The following is a 13,089-nucleotide window of genomic DNA, read 5'->3' as shown; positions in this document are numbered from 1 at the left end:
AAATGCTTTTCAGGCTCAGTACTTGGCTCAAAACATGCAGCCCTGATGTCTCTCATGATAGCAGGTGGTTAAGTAGAAATTTGCTGCTCGGCTGACCCAGCAGGAGCAAACGTATGCTAAAAATGTATGCAGAACCAAGCTTTTCAGTGAAGAGCAGCCAGGCACATTTTAGCAAGTTTCACTTGTAAGTGGGGTTGGAAACGCTTTTCAGGCTCAGTACTGGGCTCAAAAGATGCAGCCCTGATGTCTCTCATGATAGCAGGTGGTTAAGTAGAAATTTGCTGCTCGGCTGACCCAGCAGGAGCAAACGTATGCTAAAAATGTATGCAGAACCAAGCTTTTCAGTGAAGAGCAGCCAGGCATATTTTAGCAAGTTTCACTTGTAAGTGGGGTTGGAAATGCTTTTCAGGCTCAGTACTGGGCTCAAAAGATGCAGCCCTGATGTCTCTCATGATAGCAGGTGGTTAAGTAGAAATTTGCTGCTCGGCTGACCCAGCAGGAGCAAACGTATGCTAAAAATGTATGCAGAACCAAGCTTTTCAGTGAAGAGCAGAGAGGCACATTTTAGCAAGTTTCACTTGTAAGTGGGGTTGGAAACGCTTTTCAGGCTCAGTACTGGGCTCAAAAGATGCAGCCCTGATGTCTCATGATAGCAGGTGGTTAAGTAGATATTCGCTGCTCTGCTGACGCAGCAGGAGCAAACGTATGCCAAAAATGTATGCAGAAACAAGCTTTTCAGTGAAGAGCAGCCAGGCACATTTTAGCAAGTTTCACTTGTAAGTGGGGTTGGAAATGCTTTTCAGGCTCAGTACTGGGCTCAAAACATGCAGCCCTGATGTCTCTCATGATAGCAGGTGGTTAAGTAGAAATTTGCTGCTCGGCTGACCCAGCAGGAGCAAACCCATGCCAAAAATGTACGCAGAATGAGCTTTTCAGTGAAGAGCAGAGAGGCACATTTTAGCAAGTTTCACTTGTAAGTGGGGTTGGAAATGCTTTTCAGGCTCAGTACTGGGCTCAAAAGATGCAGCCCTGATGTCTCTCATGATAGCAGGTGGTTAAGTAGAAATTTGCTGCTCGGCTGACCCAGCAGGAGCAAACGTATGCTAAAAATGTATGCAGAACCAAGCTTTTCAGTGAAGAGCAGAGAGGCACATTTTAGCAAGTTTCACTTGTAAGTGGGGTTGGAAAATGCTTTTCAGGCTCAGTACTGGGCTCAAAAGATGCAGCCCTGATGTCTCATGATAGCAGGTGGTTAAGTAGAAATTCGCTGCTCTGCTGACGCAGCAGGAGCAAACGTATGCCAAAAATGTATGCAGAAACAAGCTTTTCAGTGAAGAGCAGCCAGGCACATTTTAGCAAGTTTCACTTGTAAGTGGGGTTAGAAATGCTTTTCAGGCTCAGTACTGGGCTCAAAAGATGCAGCCCTGATGTCTCTCATGATAGCAGGTGGTTAAGTAGAAATTTGCTGCTCGGCTGACCCAGCAGGAGCAAACGTATGCTAAAAATGTATGCAGAACCAAGCTTTTCAGTGAAGAGCAGAGAGGCACAGCTTAGCAAGTTTCACTTGTAAGTGGGGTTGGAAATGCTTTTCAGGCTCAGTAATGGGCTCAAAAGATGCAGCCCTGATGTCTCTCATGATAGCAGGTGGTTAAGTAGAAATTTGCTGCTCGTTTGACCCAGCAGGAGCAAACGTATGCTAAAAATGTATGCAGAACCAAGCTTTTCAGTGAAGAACAGCCAGGCATATTTTAGCAAGTTTCACTTGTAAGTGGGGTTGGAAATGCTTTTCAGGCTCAGTACTGGGCTCAAAAGATGCAGCCCTGATGTCTCTCATGATAGCAGGTGGTTAAGTAGAAATGTGCTGCTCGGCTGACCCAGCAGGAGCAAACATATGCTAAAAATGTATGCAGAACCAAGCTTTTCAGTGAAGAGCAGAGAGGCACATTTTAGCAAGTTTCACTTGTAAGTGGGGTTGGAAACGCTTTTCAGGCTCAGTACTGGGCTCAAAAGGTGCAGCCCTGATGTCTCATGATAGCAGGTGGTTAAGTAGAAATTCGCTGCTCTGCTGACGCAGCAGGAGCAAACGTATGCCAAAAATGTATGCAGAAACAAGCTTTTCAGTGAAGAGCAGCCAGGCACATTTTCGCAAGTTTCACTTGTAAGTGGGGTTGGAAATGCTTTTCAGGCTCAGTACTGGGCTCAAAACATGCAGCCCTGATGTCTCTCATGATAGCAGGTGGTTAAGTAGAAATTTGCTGCTTGGCTGACCCAGCAGGAGCAAACCCATGCCAAAAATGTACGCAGAATGAGCTTTTCAGTGAAGAGCAGAGAGACACATTTTAGCAAGTTTCACTTGTAAGTGGGGTTGGAAACGCTTTTCAGGCTCAGTACTGGGCTCAAAAGATGCAGCCCTGATGTCTCTCATGATAGCAGGTGGTTAAGTAGAAATTTGCTGCTCGGCTGACCCAGCAGGAGCAAACGTATGCTAAAAATGTATGCAGAACCAAGCTATTCAGTGAAGAGCAGCCAGGCACATTTTAGCAAGTTTCACTTGTAAGTGGGGTTGGAAACACTTTTCAGGCTCAGTACTGGGCTCAAAAGATGCAGCCCTGATGTCTCTCATGATAGCAGGTGGTTAAGTAGAAATTTGCTGCTCAGCTGACCCAGCAGGAGCAAACGTATGCTAAAAATGTATGCAGAACCAAGCTTTTCAGTGAAGAGCAGCCAGGCATATTTTAGCAAGTTTCACTTGTAAGTGGGGTTGGAAATGCTTTTCAGGCTCAGTACTGGGCTCAAAAGATGCAGCCCTGATGTCTCTCATGATAGCAGGTGGTTAAGTAGAAATGTGCTGCTCGGCTGACCCAGCAGGAGAATTTATGCTAAAAATGTATGCAGAACCAAGCTTTTCAGTGAAGAGCAGAGAGGCACAGTTTAGCAAGTTTCACTTGTAAGTGGGGTTGGAAACGCTTTTCACGCTCAGTACTGGGCTCAAAAGATGCAGCCCTGATGTCTCTCATGATAGCAGGTGGTTAAGTAGAAATTCACTGCTCGGCTGACCCAGCAGGAGCAAACGTATGCCAAAAATGTATGCAGAACCAAGCTTTTCAGTGAAGAGCAGAGAGGCACATTTTAGCAAGTTTCACTTGTAAGTGGGGTTAGAAATGCTTTTCAGGCTCAGTACTGGGCTCAAAAGATGCAGCCCTGATGTCTCTCATGATAGCAGGTGGTTAAGTAGAAATTTGCTGCTCGGCTGACCCAGCAGGAGCAAACGTATGCTAAAAATGTATGCAGAACCAAGTTTTTCAGTGAAGAGCAGAGAGGCACAGTTTAGCAAGTTTCACTTGTAAGTGGGGTTGGAAATGCTTTTCAGGCTCAGTAATGGGCTCAAAAGATGCAGCCCTGATGTCTCTCATGATAGCAGGTGGTTAAGTAGAAATTTGCTGCTCGGCTGACCCAGCAGGAGCAAACGTATGCTAAAAATGTATGCAGAACCAAGCTTTTCAGTGAAGAGCAGCCAGGCATATTTTAGCAAGTTTCACTTGTAAGTGGGGTTGGAAATGCTTTTCAGGCTCAGTACTTGGCTCAAAACATGCAGCCCTGATGTCTCTCATGATAGCAGGTGGTTAAGTAGAAATTTACTGCTCGGCTGACCCAGCAGGAGCAAACCCATGCCAAAAATGTACGCAGAATGAGCTTTTCAGTGAAGAGCAGAGAGGCACATTTTAGCAAGTTTCACTTGTAAGTGGGGTTGGAAACGCTTTTCAGGCTCAGTACTGGGCTCAAAAGATGCAGCCCTGATGTCTCTCATGATAGCAGGTGGTTAAGTAGAAATTTGCTGCTCGGCTGACCCAGCAGGAGCAAACGTATGCTAAAAATGTATGCAGAACCAAGCTTTTCAGTGAAGAGCAGCCAGGCACATTTTAGCAAGTTTCACTTGTAAGTGGGGTTGGAAACGCTTTTCAGGCTCAGTACTGGGCTCAAAAGATGCAGCCCTGATGTCTCTCATGATAGCAGGTGGTTAAGTAGAAATTTGCTGCTCAGCTGACCCAGCAGGAGCAAACGTATGCTAAAAATGTATGCAGAACCAAGCTTTTCAGTGAAGAGCAGCCAGGCATATTTTAGCAAGTTTCACTTGTAAGTGGGGTTGGAAATGCTTTTCAGGCTCAGTACTGGGCTCAAAAGATGCAGCCCTGATGTCTCTCATGATAGCAGGTGGTTAAGTAGAAATGTGCTGCTCGGCTGACCCAGCAGGAGAACGTATGCTAAAAATGTATGCAGAACCAAGCTTTTCAGTGAAGAGCAGAGAGGCACAGTTTAGCAAGTTTCACTTGTAAGTGGGGTTGGAAACGCTTTTCACGCTCAGTACTGGGCTCAAAAGATGCAGCCCTGATGTCTCTCATGATAGCAGGTGGTTAAGTAGAAATTCACTGCTCGGCTGACCCAGCAGGAGCAAACGTATGCCAAAAATGTATGCAGAACCAAGCTTTTCAGTGAAGAGCAGAGAGGCACATTTTAGCAAGTTTCACTTGTAAGTGGGGTTGGAAATGCTTTTCAGGCTCAGTAATGGGCTCAAAAGATGCAGCCCTGATGTCTCTCATGATAGCAGGTGGTTAAGTAGAAATGTGCTGCTCGGCTGACCCAGCAGGAGCAAACGTATGCTAAAAAGGTATGCAGAACCAAGCTTTTCAGTGAAGAGCAGAGAGGCACATTTTAGCAAGTTTCACTTGTAAGTGGGGTTAGAAATGCTTTTCAGGCTCAGTACTGGGCTCAAAAGATGCAGCCCTGATGTCTCTCATGATAGCAGGTGGTTAAGTAGAAATTTGCTGCTCGGCTGACCCAGCAGGAGCAAACGTATGCTAAAAATGTATGCAGAACCAAGCTTTTCAGTGAAGAGCAGAGAGGCACAGTTTAGCAAGTTTCACTTGTAAGTGGGGTTGGAAATGCTTTTCAGGCTCAGTAATGGGCTCAAAAGATGCAGCCCTGATGTCTCTCATGATAGCAGGTGGTTAAGTAGAAATTTGCTGCTCGGCTGGCCCAACAGGAGCAAACGTATGGTTAAAATTTATGCAGAACCACGCTTTTCAGTGAAGAGCAGCCAGGCATATTTTAGCAAGTTTCACTTGTAAGTGGGGTTGGAAATGCTTTTCAGGCTCAGTACTGGGCTCAAAAGATGCAGCCCTGATGTCTCTCATGATAGCAGGTGGTTAAGTAGAAATTTGCTGCTCGGCTGACCCAGCAGGAGCAAACGTATGCTAAAAATGTATGCAGAACCAAGCTTTTCAGTGAAGAGCAGCCAGGCATATTTTAGCAAGTTTCACTTGTAAGTGGGGTTGGAAATGCTTTTCAGGCTCAGTACTTGGCTCAAAACATGCAGCCCTGATGTCTCTCATGATAGCAGGTGGTTAAGTAGAAATGTACTGCTCGGCTGACCCAGCAGGAGCAAACCCATGCCAAAAATGTACGCAGAATGAGCTTTTCAGTGAAGAGCAGAGAGGCACATTTTAGCAAGTTTCACTTGTAAGTGGGGTTGGAAACGCTTTTCAGGCTCAGTACTGGGCTCAAAAGATGCAGCCCTGATGTCTCTCATGATAGCAGGTGGTTAAGTAGAAATTTGCTGCTCGGCTGACCCAGCAGGAGCAAACGTATGCTAAAAATGTATGCAGAACCAAGCTTTTCAGTGAAGAGCAGCCAGGCACATTTTAGCAAGTTTCACTTGTAAGTGGGGTTGGAAACGCTTTTCAGGCTCAGTACTGGGCTCAAAAGATGCAGCCCTGATGTCTCTCATGATAGCAGGTGGTTAAGTAGAAATTTGCTGCTCAGCTGACCCAGCAGGAGCAAACGTATGCTAAAAATGTATGCAGAACCAAGCTTTTCAGTGAAGAGCAGCCAGGCATATTTTAGCAAGTTTCACTTGTAAGTGGGGTTGGAAATGCTTTTCAGGCTCAGTACTGGGCTCAAAAGATGCAGCCCTGATGTCTCTCATGATAGCAGGTGGTTAAGTAGAAATGTGCTGCTCGGCTGACCCAGCAGGAGAACGTATGCTAAAAATGTATGCAGAACCAAGCTTTTCAGTGAAGAGCAGAGAGGCACAGTTTAGCAAGTTTCACTTGTAAGTGGGGTTGGAAACGCTTTTCACGCTCAGTACTGGGCTCAAAAGATGCAGCCCTGATGTCTCTCATGATAGCAGGTGGTTAAGTAGAAATTCACTGCTCGGCTGACCCAGCAGGAGCAAACGTATGCCAAAAATGTATGCAGAACCAAGCTTTTCAGTGAAGAGCAGAGAGGCACATTTTAGCAAGTTTCACTTGTAAGTGGGGTTGGAAATGCTTTTCAGGCTCAGTAATGGGCTCAAAAGATGCAGCCCTGATGTCTCTCATGATAGCAGGTGGTTAAGTAGAAATGTGCTGCTCGGCTGACCCAGCAGGAGCAAACGTATGCTAAAAAGGTATGCAGAACCAAGCTTTTCAGTGAAGAGCAGAGAGGCACATTTTAGCAAGTTTCACTTGTAAGTGGGGTTAGAAATCCTTTTCAGGCTCAGTACTGGGCTCAAAAGATGCAGCCCTGATGTCTCTCATGATAGCAGGTGGTTAAGTAGAAATTTGCTGCTCGGCTGACCCAGCAGGAGCAAACGTATGCTAAAAATGTATGCAGAACCAAGTTTTTCAGTGAAGAGCAGAGAGGCACAGTTTAGCAAGTTTCACTTGTAAGTGGGGTTGGAAATGCTTTTCAGGCTCAGTAATGGGCTCAAAAGATGCAGCCCTGATGTCTCTCATGATAGCAGGTGGTTAAGTAGAAATTTGCTGCTCGGCTGACCCAACAGGAGCAAACGTATGGTTAAAATTTATGCAGAACCAAGCTTTTCAGTGAAGAGCAGCCAGGCATATTTTAGCAAGTTTCACTTGTAAGTGGGGTTGGAAATGCTTTTCAGGCTCAGTACTGGGCTCAAAAGATGCAGCCCTGATGTCCCACATGATAGCAGGTGGTTAAGTAGAAATTTGCTGCTCGGCTGACCCAGCAGGAGCAAACGTATGCTAAAAATGTATGCAGAACCAAGCTTTTCAGTGAAGAGCAGAGAGGCACATTTTAGCAAGTTTCACTTGTAAGTGGGGTTGGAAAATGCTTTTCAGGCTCAGTACTGGGCTCAAAAGATGCAGCCCTGATGTCTCATGATAGCAGGTGGTTAAGTAGAAATTCGCTGCTCTGCTGACGCAGCAGGAGCAAACGTATGCCAAAAATGTATGCAGAAACAAGCTTTTCAGTGAAGAGCAGCCAGGCACATTTTAGCAAGTTTCACTTGTAAGTGGGGTTGGAAATGCTTTTCAGGCTCAGTACTGGGCTCAAAACATGCAGCCCTGATGTCTCTCATGATAGCAGGTGGTTAAGTAGAAATTTGCTGCTCGGCTGACCCAGCAGGAGCAAACCCATGCCAAAAATGTACGCAGAATGAGCTTTTCAGTGAAGAGCAGAGAGGCACATTTTAGCAAGTTTCACTTGTAAGTGGGGTTGGAAATGCTTTTCAGGCTCAGTAATGGGCTCAAAAGATGCAGCCCTGATGTCTCTCATGATAGCAGGTGGTTAAGTAGAAATTTGCTGCTCGGCTGACCCAGCAGGAGCAAACGTATGCTAAAAATGTATGCAGAACCAAGCTTTTCAGTGAAGAGCAGCCAGGCATATTTTAGCAAGTTTCACTTGTAAGAGGGGTTGGAAATGCTTTTCAGGCTCAGTACTGGGCTCAAAAGATGCAGCCCTGATGTCTCTCATGATAGCAGGTGGTTAAGTAGAAGTGTGCTGCTCGGATGACCCAGCAGGTGCAAACGTATGCTAAAAATGTATGCAGAACCAAGCTTTTCAGTGAAGAGCAGAGAGGCACATTTTAGCAAGTTTCACCTGTAAGTGGGGTTAGAAATGCTTTTCAGGCTCAGTACTGGGCTCAAAAGATGCAGCCCTGATGTCTCTCATGATAGCAGGTGGTTAAGTAGAAATTTGCTGCTCGGCTGACCCAGCAGGAGCAAATGTATGCTAAAAATGTATGCAGAACCAAGCTTTTCAGTGAAGAGCAGAGAGGCACAGTTTAGCAAGTTTCACTTGTAAGTGGGGTTGGAAATGCTTTTCAGGCTCAGTAATGGGCTCAAAAGATGCAGCCCTGATGTCTCTCATGATAGCAGGTGGTTAAGTAGAAATTTGCTGCTCGGCTGACCCAGCAGGAGCAAACGTATGCTAAAAATGTATGCAGAACCAAGCTTTTCAGTGAAGAGCAGCCAGGCATATTTTAGCACGTTTCACTTGTAAGTGGGGTTGGAAATGCTTTTCAGGCTCAGTACTGGGCTCAAAAGATGCAGCCCTGATGTCTCTCATGATAGCAGGTGGTTAAGTAGAAATTTGCTGCTCGGCTGACCCAGCAGGAGCAAACGTATGCTAAAAATGTATGCAGAACCAAGCTTTTCAGTGAAGAGCAGAGAGGCACAGTTTAGCAAGTTTCACTTGTAAGTGGGGTTGGAAACGCTTTTCACGCTCAGTACTGGGCTCAAAAGATGCAGCCCTGATGTCTCTCATGATAGCAGGTGGTTAAGTAGAAATTCACTGCTCGGCTGACCCAGCAGGAGCAAACGTATGCCAAAAATGTATGCAGAACCAAGCTTTTCAGTGAAGAGCAGAGAGGCACATTTTAGCAAGTTTCACTTGTAAGTGGGGTTGGAAATGCTTTTCAGGCTCAGTAATGGGCTCAAAAGATGCAGCCCTGATGTCTCTCATGATAGCAGGTGGTTAAGTAGAAATGTGCTGCTCGGCTGACCCAGCAGGAGCAAACGTATGCTAAAAAGGTATGCAGAACCAAGCTTTTCAGTGAAGAGCAGAGAGGCACATTTTAGCAAGTTTCACTTGTAAGTGGGGTTAGAAATGCTTTTCAGGCTCAGTACTGGGCTCAAAAGATGCAGCCCTGATGTCTCTCATGATAGCAGGTGGTTAAGTAGAAATTTGCTGCTCGGCTGACCCAGCAGGAGCAAACGTATGCTAAAAATGTATGCAGAACCAAGCTTTTCAGTGAAGAGCAGAGAGGCACAGTTTAGCAAGTTTCACTTGTAAGTGGGGTTGGAAATGCTTTTCAGGCTCAGTAATGGGCTCAAAAGATGCAGCCCTGATGTCTCTCATGATAGCAGGTGGTTAAGTAGAAATTTGCTGCTCGGCTGACCCAACAGGAGCAAACGTATGGTTAAAATTTATGCAGAACCAAGCTTTTCAGTGAAGAGCAGCCAGGCATATTTTAGCAAGTTTCACTTGTAAGTGGGGTTGGAAATGCTTTTCAGGCTCAGTACTGGGCTCAAAAGATGCAGCCCTGATGTCTCTCATGATAGCAGGTGGTTAAGTAGAAATTTGCTGCTCGGCTGACCCAGCAGGAGCAAACGTATGCTAAAAATGTATGCAGAACCAAGCTTTTCAGTGAAGAGCAGCCAGGCATATTTTAGCAAGTTTCACTTGTAAGTGGGGTTGGAAATGCTTTTCAGGCTCAGTACTTGGCTCAAAACATGCAGCCCTGATGTCTCTCATGATAGCAGGTGGTTAAGTAGAAATTTACTGCTCGGCTGACCCAGCAGGAGCAAACCCATGCCAAAAATGTACGCAGAATGAGCTTTTCAGTGAAGAGCAGAGAGGCACATTTTAGCAAGTTTCACTTGTAAGTGGGGTTGGAAACGCTTTTCAGGCTCAGTACTGGGCTCAAAAGATGCAGCCCTGATGTCTCTCATGATAGCAGGTGGTTAAGTAGAAATTTGCTGCTCGGCTGACCCACCAGGAGCAAACGTATGCTAAAAATGTATGCAGAACCAAGCTTTTCAGTGAAGAGCAGCCAGGCACATTTTAGCAAGTTTCACTTGTAAGTGGGGTTGGAAACGCTTTTCAGGCTCAGTACTGGGCTCAAAAGATGCAGCCCTGATGTCTCTCATGATAGCAGGTGGTTAAGTAGAAATTTGCTGCTCAGCTGACCCAGCAGGAGCAAACGTATGCTAAAAATGTATGCAGAACCAAGCTTTTCAGTGAAGAGCAGCCAGGCATATTTTAGCAAGTTTCACTTGTAAGTGGGGTTGGAAATGCTTTTCAGGCTCAGTACTGGGCTCAAAAGATGCAGCCCTGATGTCTCTCATGATAGCAGGTGGTTAAGTAGAAATGTGCTGCTCGGCTGACCCAGCAGGAGAACGTATGCTAAAAATGTATGCAGAACCAAGCTTTTCAGTGAAGAGCAGAGAGGCACAGTTTAGCAAGTTTCACTTGTAAGTGGGGTTGGAAACGCTTTTCACGCTCAGTACTGGGCTCAAAAGATGCAGCCCTGATGTCTCTCATGATAGCAGGTGGTTAAGTAGAAATTCACTGCTCGGCTGACCCAGCAGGAGCAAACGTATGCCAAAAATGTATGCAGAACCAAGCTTTTCAGTGAAGAGCAGAGAGGCACATTTTAGCAAGTTTCACTTGTAAGTGGGGTTGGAAATGCTTTTCAGGCTCAGTAATGGGCTCAAAAGATGCAGCCCTGATGTCTCTCATGATAGCAGGTGGTTAAGTAGAAATGTGCTGCTCGGCTGACCCAGCAGGAGCAAACGTATGCTAAAAAGGTATGCAGAACCAAGCTTTTCAGTGAAGAGCAGAGAGGCACAGTTTAGCAAGTTTCACTTGTAAGTGGGGTTGGAAACGCTTTTCAGGCTCAGTACTGGGCTCAAAAGATGCAGCCCTGATGTCTCTCATGATAGCAGGTGGTTAAGTAGAAATTTGCTGCTCGGCTGACCCAGCAGGAGCAAACCCATGCCAAAAATGTACGCAGAATGAGCTTTTCAGTGAAGAGCAGAGAGGCACATTTTAGCAAGTTTCACTTGTAAGTGGGGTTGGAAATGCTTTTCAGGCTCAGTAATGGGCTCAAAAGATGCAGCCCTGATGTCTCTCATGATAGCAGGTGGTTAAGTAGAAATTTGCTGCTCGGCTGACCCAGCAGGAGCAAACGTATGCTAAAAATGTATGCAGAACCAAGCTTTTCAGTGAAGAGCAGCCAGGCATATTTTAGCAAGTTTCACTTGTAAGAGGGGTTGGAAATGCTTTTCAGGCTCAGTACTGGGCTCAAAAGATGCAGCCCTGATGTCTCTCATGATAGCAGGTGGTTAAGTAGAAGTGTGCTGCTCGGATGACCCAGCGGGTGCAAACGTATGCTAAAAATGTATGCAGAACCAAGCTTTTCAGTGAAGAGCAGAGAGGCACATTTTAGCAAGTTTCATTTGTAAGTGGGGTTAGAAATGCTTTTCAGGCTCAGTACTGGGCTCAAAAGATGCAGCCCTGATGTCTCTCATGATAGCAGGTGGTTAAGTAGAAATTTGCTGCTCGGCTGACCCAGCAGGAGCAAACGTATGCTAAAAATGTATGCAGAACCAAGTTTTTCAGTGAAGAGCAGAGAGGCACAGTTTAGCAAGTTTCACTTGTAAGTGGGGTTGGAAATGCTTTTCAGGCTCAGTAATGGGCTCAAAAGATGCAGCCCTGATGTCTCTCATGATAGCAGGTGGTTAAGTAGAAATGTGCTGCTCGGCTGACCCAACAGGAGCAAACGTATGGTTAAAATTTATGCAGAACCAAGCTTTTCAGTGAAGAGCAGCCAGGCATATTTTAGCAAGTTTCACTTGTAAGTGGGGTTGGAAATGCTTTTCAGGCTCAGTACTGGGCTCAAAAGATGCAGCCCTGATGTCCCACATGATAGCAGGTGGTTAAGTAGAAATTTGCTGCTCGGCTGACCCAGCAGGAGCAAACGTATGCTAAAAATGTATGCAGAACCAAGCTTTTCAGTGAAGAGCAGAGAGGCACATTTTAGCAAGTTTCACTTGTAAGTGGGGTTGGAAAATGCTTTTCAGGCTCAGTACTGGGCTCAAAAGATGCAGCCCTGATGTCTCATGATAGCAGGTGGTTAAGTAGAAATTCGCTGCTCTGCTGACGCAGCAGGAGCAAACGTATGCCAAAAATGTATGCAGAAACAAGCTTTTCAGTGAAGAGCAGCCAGGCACATTTTAGCAAGTTTCACTTGTAAGTGGGGTTGGAAATGCTTTTCAGGCTCAGTACTGGGCTCAAAACATGCAGCCCTGATGTCTCTCATGATAGCAGGTGGTTAAATAGAAATTTGCTGCTCGGCTGACCCAGCAGGAGCAAACCCATGCCAAAAATGTACGCAGAATGAGCTTTTCAGTGAAGAGCAGAGAGGCACATTTTAGCAAGTTTCACTTGTAAGTGGGGTTGGAAATGCTTTTCAGGCTCAGTAATGGGCTCAAAAGATGCAGCCCTGATGTCTCTCATGATAGCAGGTGGTTAAGTAGAAATTTGCTGCTCGGCTGACCCAGCAGGAGCAAACGTATGCTAAAAATGTATGCAGAACCAAGCTTTTCAGTGAAGAGCAGCCAGGCATATTTTAGCAAGTTTCACTTGTAAGAGGGGTTGGAAATGCTTTTCAGGCTCAGTACTGGGCTCAAAAGATGCAGCCCTGATGTCTCTCATGATAGCAGGTGGTTAAGTAGAAGTGTGCTGCTCGGATGACCCAGCAGGTGCAAACGTATGCTAAAAATGTATGCAGAACCAAGCTTTTCAGTGAAGAGCAGAGAGGCACATTTTAGCAAGTTTCACCTGTAAGTGGGGTTAGAAATGCTTTTCAGGCTCAGTACTGGGCTCAAAAGATGCAGCCCTGATGTCTCTCATGATAGCAGGTGGTTAAGTAGAAATTTGCTGCTCGGCTGACCCAGCAGGAGCAAACGTATGCTAAAAATGTATGCAGAACCAAGCTTTTCAGTGAAGAGCAGAGAGGCACAGTTTAGCAAGTTTCACTTGTAAGTGGGGTTGGAAATGCTTTTCAGGCTCAGTAATGGGCTCAAAAGATGCAGCCCTGATGTCTCTCATGATAGCAGGTGGTTAAGTAGAAATTTGCTGCTCGGCTGACCCAGCAGGAGCAAACGTATGCTAAAAATGTATGCAGAACCAAGCTTTTCAGTGAAGAGCAGCCAGGCATATTTTAGCACGTTTCACTTGTAAGTGGGGTTGGAAATGCTTTTCAGGCTCAGTACTGGGCTCAAAAGATGCAGCCCT

The sequence above is a fragment of the Lissotriton helveticus genome, chromosome 5_1 (assembly GCF_964261635.1).
Source record: "Lissotriton helveticus chromosome 5_1, aLisHel1.1, whole genome shotgun sequence".
NCBI lineage: Eukaryota > Metazoa > Chordata > Amphibia > Caudata > Salamandridae > Lissotriton > Lissotriton helveticus.
This window is presented reverse-complemented; position numbering follows the sequence as displayed.